The sequence below is a fragment of the Pinus tabuliformis genome, chromosome 1_1 (assembly GCF_031772625.1).
Source record: "Pinus tabuliformis cultivar Carrire ecotype Pingquan chromosome 1_1, CPIR1, whole genome shotgun sequence".
In the NCBI taxonomy this organism is placed as follows: domain Eukaryota; kingdom Viridiplantae; phylum Streptophyta; class Pinopsida; order Pinales; family Pinaceae; genus Pinus; species Pinus tabuliformis.
Genome location: NC_142297.1, coordinates 26960349 through 26975071, shown reverse-complemented (window position 1 = coordinate 26975071; position 14723 = coordinate 26960349).

Genomic DNA, 14723 nt, shown 5'->3' with positions numbered 1-14723 from the left:
TTGAATCTAAAGCAATGCAAAGATTAAGTGACAAATCACACTACTTAATTCTCCCTTAACATTCTGCCTTTAGCTAAATTGATCATGTGAAAAAGGGTTAGGAGTGAATTAGCAATATGAGTCTAAAACTAAATAAACCAAGCTGCAATTAAATGATATTTTGGTTCCACGAGAGTTAGTGAATTATGATAAAAAGAACCATCAAGAGATTAGCAACTTGACAAGACCTGATAAAGTAAACTAAGCAATGAAACTAATGCAAGTCAAGGTAAAAATCAACAGTTTAGATAAGACAACTTCAAATGCCACTAGTGAGAAAAAGAAGGAAAAACACACTATCCCGGGCTCCTATCACACCTGCAAGAAAAAACTGATCAGTTCTGAAAAATGCTGGAAATGTAAAGGCATAATTCAAACTATACAATATTATACATGTCAAAAGAAATGAAAATTGCAGAAATCAAACTGTACATTAGTATACATGTGAAAATGAAAGCAAAAAGAAGTGCAGGAAAATGAAATTAAAAACTACTATACATAGGTTGTGGCAGACGGGGCCCTCCATCTACTCAACCAGTTAAAAATCAGCTACATGGATAGGAGCAAAACAGTCTTCTTGATATTAAATCAGCATGTCACAAAATACAAAAGTTTAACGCTGTATAAAACAGTCTTTAAAACAGAGTTTTATAAACAAAACGATTATAGTCAAAAACTAAACTTGAAGACTAACTACTAAGCGTATGCAAACGCTTTATTTATAGCAGCAGAGACAAACTGTCTTCTGCGTAAACTAAGTTAACAACTAGCTAACTAATTAACTGTGCAAAAGACACGCAGCAGCACCGTGCACTGTTTGAGGAAACGGCCATCGTGGATGATAAATCTACGGTTAGATTCTTGTCCCCTGCCGTCTTCGTGGATCGAAGAAGATTTCGGCTGTGGTTACGTGCTTCACCTGCTCACGCAGAGTCATGCCACCGCTTGAAACCTTGTTGTTTGACCGTGGTTACATCTGCATTGACCGGGGGTATATATGAGCGAGTTGGCTTAGCTGATAGAACACGAACCATGTACACAGTCATACCAACTTTCCCATGTGGCCCTTTCCTTTGGAGGACACGTGGAACATAGCAAACAAGAAAATGGCTGCGGAATCTCTGATCGGCTGCGGAATTGGAGATCGGCTGCGGAAACACTGTATTAGCTGCGGAATTGCAGCACTTGTACCAAAATTCTAAACCAACAGTCAATAATTAGCACAGTCAACAAATCATGTTAAAAAGACATATAATGCAATGAATTGAACAAGTTGATGGAGGAAATGATGACAAAAGAGAGAAGTGAGTAGGAAAAAGTTGTTGGGAGGATAGGTAAATGAGTGCAGGTTTGAGGCTCAACATACCCCCATTGTGAGGGTGTTGCATGTCCTCATGCAACCAAAACTTTGTCAAAATCTTTCAGTCCACATGTTCAGATGCCTCTGCCAAGACATCCAACCTTCTCCCTTTCCTCCTTGTTGCCAAATTTGCTCTTGGTTTCCTAACCAAGCACCTGAATTTCAGGTTAACCAAGGCCCTGCTCAATTTCTTGCATTTCCTCTTCAATTTCTTGTTCTTTCTCTGCCAAAGACCCAAATGAAGAATTGTGTTGTCGTGGACCATTTTGTCCACTTTGCTCTGTTCTCTCAATGCTTCGTTTTCCTGTTTGATATGGCGATTCAGGACTTCTAGCTCAAATACTTCTTGCTTCAGAGATTGAACCTGTTGTTCAAGGTGCAAGACAGTGCTAGGACCGGTAGCAGATTTCTCTAATGTTTCCAAATATTCATATGCCTCCTGCTGGTTAGGGTCAATGTCAGGTGTTTGCCTTGGCCTAAATTCAAAATCTTGAAAACTGCTTTCTCTCTCTTGCTGGAAAGGACTTTCCTCTCTTGGAGGACTTAGCTCAATATCTAGCCGAATTGGAGTCTTCTCAAGTGTGCCCAAATAAATGAAATGGGATTGTTTCTCTTTAGTCACACTCTTCTTCTCTATAAGTCTACTGCTTCTTCTCACTTGCATGCTAGTACTCTTTAGCTGACTGTTTTGTTTTTCTTTTTGTTTCTTTTTGGAGAGGGTAGTAGCATGGAGTTGAGCAAGTCTATCAGTTAGTGTTTGGGATTCTTCTTCAATTGAGGGCTCAGGTGAAGGGTATGACTCTTGCACAATGGCTTTCCCTTTATCCCTCTTTTGTCTTTTAGTTCTGCCTCCCTTTTTCTTTTCCTCTTGAACAATTTCTTGGACAGTTTCTTGAACAGTTTCTTCAGCAGTTTCTTAGGCAGTTTCCTCAATTTCTACATCAGTTTCTTGGGCAGTGACTTCTCTCCCTCCTCTCCTACTTCTCTTGGGTATCCTAGGAGAGCTGCTAGAGGTTTCGGCTATCTCTTGAAAATGGTTTCTAACTAGAAACTTCTCCCATGTATCATTTTTAGTTTTCAACTGCTCCTCAATTAAAATTTTAATGAGTCCATGATGATACAAGTGGGGTTCAATGTTTCCCATGTGTTTATGAATAGTGGCACTCCTCTTCCTTAGACTAGCTAACAAGAAATAAGGTAGGTTGATAGCATGGTCATCCATAAAGTGCATCATGATTCTTGCATGGTATATATACATGACACCAAAGCGGCCTTCACATGTAAAAAAATTTTGAACAAGCAACAGTAATGAAGTCCATTCTTCCTTAATAACATGTACAGGGATTCCCTTAGTGAAAATGGAGGTATCCATACCTGGATTCTTCAGCATATTTTTCCACTCTTGATCTTCAACTGTTCTGTTTTTGAACCAGCGTTCTCCTTTTTGAGGCAAACTGGTTTTTGTGGCCAAAGTGCTCTCTGTGATGGTGAACTGCAGGTCTCCTACCTCCACAGTATTTGTATTTCCATTAAATGACCGGGCAAATGCCTTTGTCACCTCTTTATTGTACCCTTTAAATTTCTGGATGAACTTTAACCATTTGGTTTTCTGCAGTGCTTGCTTTGTCTGTGGGTAGCCCTCTAAAAATTTCGAACCCTCCGGTTCTGCTCTTAACAATTTTCCCATTTCAGTTATCAGTTCACTTGCAGCTCTGACAGTGTTGTTTGAACGCTGGAGGAGAAAGCTTCACGGGAAAACAGTGCTCAATAGTGGAAATTACGACTATAACAGAGTGACCGTAATGTAATAAACGGTATGGTGCAGAACTGGTGATCGGGGTTTTGAACAGAGAGGTGAGGAAAATAAAACAGGGAGGTTTACGGTAAAACGAGAGTGGTGTATGGAAACGAGAGTGAAAACGGGGGAGTGAGGGAGTAGATAACAATGCGAAGATGAGGTTATGCATGCGAGAAATGGGGTTATGAGTGGATGAAGCAACGGCCAAATCCCTGAACGTCAAGTGGCTGCATACACTTGGCTGCGGAAATGATCATTTGGAGAGTCGTAGTACACCAGTACACGTCACTGAGGTACGAGTAGTTAATGGAAGAGAAGCTCATATTAAGTTCGAATCAACAGCAATTAGGGAACCGTTGGGTGGATGATGAGGTGGATTAGGCGTGATCATGGACGAGGAGTGGGGTAATCTTGTCAATCATTACATTAAGTGCCTCCTACCATGATTTGAAAACCATGCATAAATGATATTAAACTTCTAGTTAAAAATTTGGAACATACCTTCATACATTTGCATTTGATCCCTTTGTTGATTATGATGGTTAACTTTTGATTGCTTTTTGGCCTTGTAGGTGCTATGTATCCTTGCTCTTTGATGATGATGGTGCTTCTGACTGCAAAGAGAAAAAAAAAATTCTTTTTGAAAACAGAGTTGTTTTATTTGCAGGAACAGAGTGTGTTGGCTGCGGAATCTTGATATCAGCTGCGGAATTGGCCCCTAGCTGCAGAAATTGCAGCAACACTTTTTTGCCTACACAAAGAGGATTAAAATAACTTGACTGAATGGAATAGTCCTAAGAGGGACTTTATTGGTGGAAATGAGATGGAATGAATGGACTGGAAGGAAAAATGAAGTGGAATGAAAATGATGAGATGGATGAAATGGCGGATGAGATGGACGAAATGGTGAATGAGATGGAAAGAGAAAGAGAGATTTTTTTTGGAAAATATAAAGTGTCAGGTGACCCTGATTTTCACCTTATATTTTCTGCATAAGACTACCAATCCAAGATTGGTTTTCAGGCTTATACAAGAGATTTTTTTTCTTTTTCTTTTTTTTCTTTTTTTTTTCAACTGAAAGAACCAAAGATCAGGCTGATGGAGGAGAAGAATTCTTCTCCACCAGCCTCATTGCAGAATCTTCTTGGAACAACTTAACAAATTCCTCCTTTGAGAGTGGCTTGTGGTAGACTTTCAATCGGTGGCCATTCACAATGAGAGGAGTCTGAAACTCATCAATGGTCTTCACTCGAACTGCTCCATTGTTAAAGACTTCATCAATCTCATATGGTCCAAGCCAATGAGTTTGAAATTTTCCTTTTGATCCGGATTTAAATAGGAACGCAATAGATTACAGAGATAACCATAAATATAGAGATGCAATAACCATAAACACAGAGATGCAGCGGAAATAATGCTTCATTTCATTAATGGAAAATACTGAAATATGCTTACAACCAGAAATGGAAATAAACCAGCTAGGGCAATGGTAGCTTATCTCTGAGAAGAGATGTGCGGCTACATGCCTCTGAACTGTTCCAAACTGTATTACAATGAGGCTCGAAGGCCTATTTATTGTTGAGAAACAATGGAAAACCCTTCATATCCCGAAACCTAACCCTAGAAGATGAAACGCCAAATTGTGGGCCCCGTTTGGGTAAATTGGTACATCAATTTCCCGAGGTCGTAACTTTGGCATACGATCTCCGTTTGACGCGTACGATAGCTTGTTAGAAAGATCTATTCGAGTACTACCACTTTGGGAGGCAACATCGGTCCATGGACCCATGTTGCCCCAGAATCCCAAAAAAACGTCGTTTAGGGCCTCAAAACGGCTCCAGAAGTTCAGGACCCGAAAAACTGCTAAAAATAGTAAACTGTGCTACAATTTAGGAAACTGAAAAGACTGAAAGAGACAGCTGTGGGGGTCCAAATGGGTTGGTGGGTGGCCACCAACATCCACCTGGATCATTCCTCCCCCCTTAGGAAGCAATGGTCCCCATTGCATTGAGTTCCTCCATCTGCTGAACTTGTCCTGCAATCTCTGATGTGTCCAGTGATGGTGGGAAGCATGGTTGACGATGGTCCACATTGAACATTTTGTGTCGGCGAAGGAATGGAGGAATGATGTGCTCCAAAGCATTGTTCCCCATAGCCTTGGTACTGCTGTAAGGACCATGTCGGAGTGATCTGAGCTTTTGATGGGTTCTGGTAAGGCGTTCTTTCTGTCGATGCAGCCAGACTTTGTTGCCCACCTGAAACTTGTGTGGTACCCATGTGGGTGAGGAGAAGTTGTTCCTGTGTTTTTTCATGACCGTATCCCTTTGCTGTTGCTGCTGCATGGAGGAACCCTTTGCAGGGGTCATGGATGTAGCAACGATCTTCCCCTTACTTTGGGAGTGAACCAGACAGATGAATTTCCTGGTCTGTGATATGAGCTTGCTGCCTTTTTTGGTAGTGATCAAAGATGTGGTGGTAGGTGGGGCTACCTCCGGTATCCTGTATAATGAATTATTCAGAGAAATAATGACAGCACGAGGCCTGGACTCATACACAGCATGTCGCCTCCACAAGTATGGCTGGCCTAATAATACATCACAAACATCCAGAGGTGTAACATCACACAATACCTCGTGTGTGAAGGGCTTGATGCTGTAGGGAAGGCGGAACTGCTGGCGAACTTTCAGATCTCGTCCTTCGTGAAGCCACCCGATACTGTACGGCTGCGGGTGTGGTGTAGTCGGTAGGCCCAACCGCTTCACGACCTCTGCTGAAACCAGGTTCTTTTGGCTGCCACTGTCGACAATGAATTGTAGCGGCGAACCCTTCACCCACACCTGTGAGTGGAAAAGACGCTCCCCCTCTTCTAGATCTGTAGGGTCATTCTTCTGGATCTTGGCAGTGGCAACAGTGGCGCTGGGATCCGCATCAATGATCTGCTTCCCTTTGCCATTCCCCTTGTCAAGTTCTGGCTTAGGGTCAGAACATGCATTTGATTCGGAAGCCTTCAACTCGGCCACCAGCGACTGCTTGGTCCGACACTCACTTGTGTTATGAGTGGGACTCTTGTGGAACTCACACCACTTTCCTGTGTCCTTCTTCGACTTCGTGGTGTTGTTCTTTTCTTGCTGCTTTAACGGGTTGTCTTGGGTCACCCCGCCTTGGCTTTGTCCTTTGGGCTTCGGATTTGCAGATCCAAAGTCTCGCTTCTTCTGTTTGAACTTTTGCTCGATTTTGACAGCGTATCGGTATGCTGTGCCGAGTGAGGGGATGTTCAAGAACCCCATCTCTTCCTGGATGTATCTGTGTAGGCAGCCATGGTATTTGAGTACCAGATGCAGCTCAGAATCTTTGATACCCAACTGTGTGCGAAGGGTATGAAAAATGTTTGTGAACTCCGGCACATCTTGGTCTTGTCCCTGCCGCAGTGTGGTCCATTTGATGTATTTGTCCTCATAACTTCCGACAGGGTAGTACTGCTCCTTGATGGCATCCCGAAAGTCATTCCAAGTGGGTGCGGCCGAAAATAGTGAGCCTGTACTTTCATCCTTCTGCTCGCAGTAGGTTTCCCACCAGTCCTTGACGTGGGGGTCTGCTTTGAGAAGAGCGAAAACAATCTTTTCCCGACTTGAAAATTCATGAACAGAAAAATACCCATCTAGCAGATTTAACCATTTATCTACGGCATTTGCGTCTATTTGACCCTCGAAGATGGGGATTTCAAAATTAACTTGTACCTTGAAGGGTGTTGCATTTCCAGAGTCGGTGTTGGAAGCCGATGCGTCGCCTCTGGGTAGCCGCTGAAGGATCTGTGCAAAGCTATCCATCATCGCGTTCCTTTGCCGCTCGAGCGCTTCTTCGAGCAAGATTTTGATAGGATCGCCTGCCCCCTCGTCTTTCTTCTCATCTGCCATGGGAGGTCATCGGGATTTGCGAGGCTGGTCTTGCAAAGGTTCGACCAGTTCAAGCCCTAACTCCTTATATCCCGACCTCGTTGGGGACATGCAAAGAAAAACAGAGAAAAAAGCAGACCGCTCTGATACCACTGATCTGGATTTAAATAGGAACGCAATAGATTATAGAGATAACCATAAATATAGAGATGCAATAACCATAAACACAGAGATGCAGCGGAAATAATGCTTCATTTCATTAATGGAAAATACTGAAATATGCTTACAACCAGAAATGGAAATAAACCAGCTAGGGCAATGGTAGCTTATCTCTGAGAAGAGATGTGCGGCTACATGCCTCTGAACTGTTCCAAACTGTATTACAATGAGGCTCGAAGGCCTATTTATTGTTGAGAAACAATGGAAAACCCTTCATATCCCGAAACCTAACCCTAGAAGATGAAACGCCAAATTGTGGGCCCCGTTTGGGTAAATTGGTACATCAATTTCCCGGGGTCGTAACTTTGGCATACGATCTTCGTTTGACGCGTACGATGGCTCGTTAGAAAGATCTATCCGAGTACTACCGCTTTGGGTGGCAACATCGGTCCATGGACCATGTTGCCCCAGAATCCCAAAAAAACGTCGTTTAGGGCCTCAAAACGGCTCCGGAAGTTCAGGACGCGAAAAACTGCTAAAACTAGTAAACTGTGCTACAATTTAGGAAACTGAAAAGACTGAAAGAGACAGTTGTGGGGGTCCAAATGGGTTGGTGGGTGGCCACCAACATCCACCTGTATCACCTTTGAAGTCCTTAAACTTGGAATCAAACAATAGTTCCCAATCTCCCTTCTGAAACTTTCTTTCTTTGATGTGTCGATCATGCCACTTAGTTCTTTGGTGCTGAACTAGATCAGTCCTTAGAATTGCATCTTGTCTTATTTCATCTAGCTCATTTAGCTGGTCCATTCTGTGTTTTTGGGCTTCTGATAGGCTCATCCCTAATTGAACTGCCATCTTGAAGGTCTTGATTTGGAACTCAATGGGGAGCAGGACTTCTTTCCCATAAACAAGTTCATAGGGAGAATGTCCTGTTGTGTTCCTCCATGTAGTTCTATAGGCCCATAAGGCTTCAGGAAGCCTTTCTGCCCAATCTCTTCTGTGATGATGAACAGTCTTGGTGATGATGCTTTCAAGAACTTTATTTGTAGATTCCACTTGACCATTTGCTTGCGGATGGTATGGAGTAGATGTTCTGTGCTTGATTTTGTATTCCTCCGTCAGCTTCTCCATCAATTTAGATGTAAATTGACTTCCCTGATCTATCACAATTTCTCTTGGGACACCAAAACGAGTAAAAATATCCTCAAAAAGAAATTGAACAACTGAATTTTCAGTGGCAGAAGGAAATGCCTTGGCTTCTACCCACTTAGTAACATAATCAGTGCAAACCAATATATACTTCTTTTGCTTAGATGATGGATTAATAGGTCCAACGAAATCTAGAGCCCATTTCTCAAAGGGTTCGATGCATACCTGTGGCTGTAGTGGCATTTCATTTGAAGGAGTTGGTATCCCAACTCTTTGGCAGTTGTCACACCTTCTAACATATTGCTTTGTATCTTTAAAGAGAGAAGGCCAATAATATCCTAAAGAAAGGATTTTATAGGTCGTCCTCTTGTCAGCAAAGTGTCTGCCGCACGGTTCATCATGACATGCCTTAAGGATGTCAGGCATTTCATCTTCCCGAACACATCTTCTGATCATACAATCTGGCCCTCTTTTGAACAATTCATTAGAAATCCAAGAATAATGTGAACTCTCCTGAATGATTTTCCTTTTCTCATTAGGAAATAAGTGTGGAGGTAGCTTCCCTGTAACTAAATAGTTAGCAATATCTGCATACCAAGGAGTTTTGGTAGTTACTGCAAACAAGTATTCATCTGGAAACTTATCCTCTACAGGAGAATCTTCTTTAGTGTTTTGGATTCTAGACAAGAAATCAGCTATTGTGTTTTGTTTCCCTGGTCTATCTAACACAGTAATGTTGAATTCTTGTAAAAGTAAAAGCCATATTGTAACTCTGCCATTAGTAACAGGTTTGTTCATAAGATATCTAATTACAGAATGATCAGTATGGACAAAAGTTTCATAGCCGGTTATATAATGTCTAAACCTGTTAATTGCATGAACAACGACTAAGAATTCTTTTTCAGTCACAGTGTAATTTAACTCAGTGGGAGTCAAAATTTTATTGGTGTAATAAATGGCATAAGGGACCAAATCCTTTTGTCCCAAGACAGCTCCTAGAGCTGTATCTGAAGCATCAGTAGAAATGTGGAAAGCGAGTTTCCAATTTGGCCCTCTCAAAATGGGTGCTTCAGATATTCTAGTCTTTAAAGTTTCAAATGCAGACTGACATTCAGGATCCCATTTGAATTCACAGTATTTGGTAAGTAATTTAAAGAGAGGAGATGCTATCTTGCTGAAGTTTTCAATAAATCTTCTATAATATTCAGTAAACCCAAGAAAACTTCTAACATCTTTCTGGCAATTTGGAACAGGTAACTTGGAGATGACTTCAACTTTGGATCTATCAACTTTAATTCCATATCCTGAAATATGATGTCCTAAAACAATCCCTTCAGTAAACATCATAAAACATTTTTCATGACTTAATGAAAGATTTGTTTCTTTACATCTAATTAGGACTTTTTCCAAATTTTCCAATGCTTCTTCAAATGTGTTACCATAAACTGTGAAATCATCCATGTAGACCTCTACACAATCATGAATTAGATCTGAAAAGATTCCTAGTACAGCCCTTTCAAATGTAGCGGGTGCATTGCATAATCCAAAAGGAAGTACTTGGTAAGCAAAAGTTCCCCATGGACAAGTAAATGTGGTTTTGTCCTGATCTTCAGGTGCTACCTGAATTTGATTGTAACCACTAAAACCATCCAAAAATGAGAAATACTTTTTTCTTGCTAAAGTATCTAATACTTGATCAATAAAGGGCAAAGGAAAATGATCCTTCAAGGTTGCTTTGTTCAATTCTCTGTAATCAATGCAAACCCTCCATTTACCATTCTTTTTAGGTACTATAACCAAAGGAGAAACCCATCGGCTATCTGAAATGGGGTAAATGAAGTTTACATTGAGTAACTTTTGGAGCTCTTCTTTCACTATCTCCCTAAGGTTTGGATTCATCCTTCTTTGAGGTTGTCTGATTGGTCTACTATTTTCCTCAATGTAGATGTGATGAATGCAAGTCTTAGGGTCAATACCTTTCATGTCGGTATACTCCCATGCGAAAGCAGTAGAATGTCTTTGCAAGACTTTGGTTAGCTCTTCCTGTTGGGTTTTTTCCAAGTTTTTGTTAATGTTTAATGTTTTTCCTAGAAAGATCTCAATGGCAGAACTACCAAATTCTTCCATAGAGAAAAGAGACATTTGTCTAGATGATAGACACTCTATGTCAGAATCCAACTGATATTGTGTGGAGTCATATTCTGAAGATGGTTCAAAGTTTTCTAATGTATTCAGAATTTGACTATCTTCACTAATCTCAGAAATGGTAAAGACAGGTTGTATAGTATCTTCATCATCAACCCACTCATTATCTCCTATTTCTATAATTGCTTTCGCTGGAGGATACATATTGAACTTCTTTGTTGAATTGCCATCAGAAATATACATATCCCCAGACCTACAACTTATGAAAGCATCAGCTGTGGCTAGCCAAGGTCTTCCTAAAATAAGAGGATGTCCTCCTAGATTGTTCTTGGGAGTTAAAATCATAAAATCAACTGGATATTCCCAAGAGTCTAGGGAGACTGGAATGTCTTCCAATACACCATCAGGTTTAATGATTGATCTATCTGCAAGTTGCAGTAAATTAGGTGTAAAGAGAAGGTTAGGAAGTTTTAACTCGTCCATGGTCTGTCTACTCATAATGTTGATAGCAGCCCCTAAATCAATCAAAGTATTTGGTATTTCTACCCCATTGATATGTGTTTTGACAATTGGACTACCAGGGTCTACATATTTCTGCATAGTAATATTTCCCATCATGATGTCTACAATTTTCCCTACCAGGTGGATCCTTCTGGTATCTCTTGGTTTCCTTCCTGGTATTTTAAGACTCAACTCCTTTATTGTTTTTGCTAGAATGGGAATCTCTTTAATGGCTTGTAACAAGGGAATCTTGATACAGACATTCTTCAATTCATCTAGAAAATTATAGTCAGGCAACCAAATTTGTTTTTCCACGCCTTTGTCGATTTGTAACCTTTCAGGAAAAGGAGGTGTGGTCAAAGATGTAGGTTTTTCAACTATGGGAGTTGTGGGGGTTTATCCTTTTTCTTTTTCTTTTTGAGTGTTTGGGTTTTGAAGGGATGCTTCAGAACCCTTATTAGCTTTAAGAGATTCTTCCTCAGAAATGCTTGGCTGTTGAACATTTATAGAAGGTTGATCTAGGATTCTACCTGATCTGAGTTGTACTTCATTGAGAGGAACAATCATATAGGTAGGGAATGGTTGATCTTCCATCATGTAAGCATTTTGAGGGTTCCTATTATTGGGGTTTGGCAATGGCTGAGAAGGAAGTTGATTTGACTTCTGTTGGGATTGAAGCAAGAGTTGAGAATTTTCATTTTGTGGAGAAGGTTGTTGTTGTTGAGGGAATGGCAATGATAGTTGTTGACTTTGATTTGGAAGTTGTGGAGCTTGTTGGTTTTGAAAAGATGGAGGATATTGATAGAATTGAGCAAATCTCCCATAAGGATTTTGCATGCTTTGCATCCATGATTGAAAAGGATTTTGAGGTTGGGATCAAGGTTGCTGCCAAGGATTCCAATTTGGTTGGGGTTGGAAATTCATAGAGTTGTTAAACCCTTGATTTTGTTGCCCTTTCCAAGGTCTCCTTGCAACAAAACAGAGAGATTCAAGTGTACTTGGATCTTCTTGAAAAACTGCTTTGAGCCCAGGAATTGAAGGACAATCCTTGGTCTCATGGTTTTCTGAGCAAATTACACATGTTTCTACAAATTTTGCATCCAAGGGACATTCCCTTAAAGCATGTTTCTTCCTACATTTCGGGCAAAAGATGGCCAAAGCTTCAGCTTCTGCTTTCTGTTTATTGTGAATCTTAAGGGTGTCTAATTTTTCGCTAAGACTCCCTAAGATGTCAGTTTTGAATTCATCAAGCATATTGCCGATTTCAGCCCTACTTACTGATCCAGTTGCAGATTTGTTTACTCTGAGGAGAGAAGGATCTCTAGGCCCTTTTTGAGTTTTGGATTTCCCCTTGAGAGATGGACACAAAATTCTGCTATATCAGAAAGTGGAAGCTGAGATATATCTCCCTTCCCCATCATATTCAAAAGGTCTATCCATTCATCTCTAATGGCTTTTAGTAATAGGGCTTTCAAGGTCTCTTCATCCAAGTTACTCATTTTTGCTCTTTTCAAATTATATTGAAATCTTTCAATCAATTCCTCCAAGTTCTCATATTCCTTTTGTACCATTTTGAATACCTCATCCTTATGATTGGTGGGCATACAATAGTCCAGGTACCTGTCCAAAAAAGTTTGTTTCATATCATTCCAGGACCTAATGGATTGAGTGAGTAATCCCATGAACCATTTCAAAGCTTGTCCTTTCAATGTTGAAGGAAACAGTCTGAGTTTTTGAGAGTCATCCAGATAATCATAAGTTCGACATACGACTTCAAACTCAAATAGAAAGGTTTCAGGGTCCTCATTCCTTGATCCATGAAAGTTTGGGAGGACAGATGGTGAGATGTTCTTCATGGTGGCTCAGGAATCCTCATCGACTATAGGGAACCCGAATGAGTTATCCCCATCCCTATTTCCTCCAATATTACCTCTACCTTCTCCATTGTTTCCTCCTCCTCCTCTACCTCTACCTCTACCAAATCCAGGTGCTCCTTCCTCTGCCATGGTAGTTTCCCCAGACACTTCAGAGTCTTCTGGTTCTTCTACTAAGGGTGTATGAGAAGGATTCCCTTCTTCTTCTTCAGGTGTTTCTACTTCTTCAATTATAATTTGCCTCTCTGGAGAAAGAAGGAAAGGATCTCTTTCTAATTCAGACTCGATGGAAGGTATGGGAGAGTCGACTCCTGCTTCTTGAATTCCGGGAACCCTAGGGCTAGGAGTGTCAGTTGGAGATGAGGGAGGTGTCTCTTGTCTATCCCTTGAAGTATATGGACTTGTAAAAATCGAACTCTTGGCTCTAGCTAAAAACCTTCCCCTAGAATCTCTAGCTCTATGCATGTCATTTTTTTTTATTTTTTCTTCAAGTCAGGTTAATAATTCTCTTTCTGATCTTCCAGATCACTCTAGGTGCAAGAAGAGAGCATACTTAAGAAACTATTAAACCAATAACTTTCTCTTTTCTGATCCTCCAGATCACTCTAGGTGCAAGAGGAGAGCATACTTTGAGAGGTTATCAATTTCCCTTTCTTGAAATTTTCTTAATTGTTTTTTAGAAATTGGCTACCTAATTTCACTTCCTCGGCAACGCGCCAAAATGTTTGGTCAATTTAGTGTTGTCTGAATTGCTATCATAAATTGTCAACCCGGGGCTCGTAAGCTGATGAAGTGAAGTGTACAATATATACTTAAGCAGCCTTTCCTAGTTCTTTTTGTCGTTTTTAGTTTTTGTTTGACTTATCTTCCTAATGTGATGTGATGAAGTTATAAACAAGTGAGTGAATGTGTGTGTATGTGACGATTTCTAAATGCTTCTTGAAATTTAAAGAGAAAACTTGAACAATAACTTGGAATTAAATTAAAGCTTCAAATGAAAGTAAAGCATCAAACAAAAGACCAATGGCACTAGTCCAATACCTTTACTGCTGATAAGAATGAAAATGACATCTACATTAACTCAATTGAAAGCAAGAACACTACTCTAACTCCTCTATTGAATCTAAAGCAATGCAAAGATTAAGTGACAAATCACACTACTTAATTCTCCCTTAACATTCTGCCTTTAGCTAAATTGATCATGTGAAAAAGGGTTAGGAGTGAATTAGCAATATGAGTCTAAAACTAAATAAACCAAGCTGCAATTAAATGATATTTTGGTTCCATGAGAGTTAGTGAATTATGATAAAAAGAACCATCAAGAGATTAGCAACTTGACAAGACCTGATAAAGTAAACTAAGCAATGAAACTAATGCAAGTCAAGGTAAAAATCAGCAGTTTAGATAAGACAACTTCAAATGCCACTAGTGAGAAAAAGAAGGAAAAACACACTATCCCGGGCTCCTATCACACCTGCAAGAACAAACTGATCAGTTCTGAAAAATGCTGGAAATGTAAAGGCATAATTCAAACTATACAATATTATACATGTCAAAAGAAATGAAAATTGCAGAAATCAAACTGTACATTAGTATACATGTGAAAATGAAAACAAAAAGAAGTGCAGGAAAATGAAATTAAAAACTACTGTACATAGGTTGTGGCAGACGGGGGCCCTCCATCTACTCAACCAGTTAAAAATCAGCTACACGGATAGGAGCAAAACAATCTTCTTGATATTAAATCAGCATGTCACAAAATACAAAAGTGTAACGCTGTATAAAACAGTCTTTAAAACAGA